Below are 730 nucleotides of genomic sequence, written 5' to 3' on the forward strand. Positions count from 1 at the left end.
CAAAAAAATAAAATTGGGATAGGGAAGGATGATTTTAAAACAATTTCTAACCTTTGAAGATAAATTTAATAAAAAAATGTTTAGGGACAATTTTAATTTTTGCTTAAAGTCTTAGAGACAAAAAAAGCATTTAATCCTAATTGTTGTGTAAATTTTTTAGTATTGTGTCCGACTATTAATAAAAATAAAAATATTTTGTACATATTGAAAGCCCATAATTAAATTAGCTATTATATATGAGCATATATTTATATATATTGATTGACATATTTTTTTTAATTAAATAATTTATCAACATAATAATCAAATTTTTTTATAATAGAATAATCAAATTTGTTATAAATGAATAATCAAATTTGTTTACACTAGTATAATAAAAAAATTATAAAGTATAAATACGTATTTTTATATCCAAAAAATATCAGACACCTAGTGTAAATAAAATATAAAAAATTGTTATTATTTTTATTTTGATAATTTCACTTTTTTAATAAATTTATACCAATATACAATATAAAACATTATGTATAGAGTGATATTATAAAAGTAGGAGTGATATGTCATTACCTAAATTAATTAACGTATGTGGTTATAAGATTTATTTTAAGGGAGATTTTATGGTGCTTACTGCTTACCCAAAAAATTAATATAATATGTTGTCTTTATTTGTTAATTGTTGAACATTATTGGAGGCTATTTTTTTTTAAATGAAAAAGGAAAAAGAAAGATC

Source organism: Arachis duranensis, chromosome 7 (genome assembly GCF_000817695.3).
Source record: "Arachis duranensis cultivar V14167 chromosome 7, aradu.V14167.gnm2.J7QH, whole genome shotgun sequence".
Lineage (NCBI taxonomy): Eukaryota > Viridiplantae > Streptophyta > Magnoliopsida > Fabales > Fabaceae > Arachis > Arachis duranensis.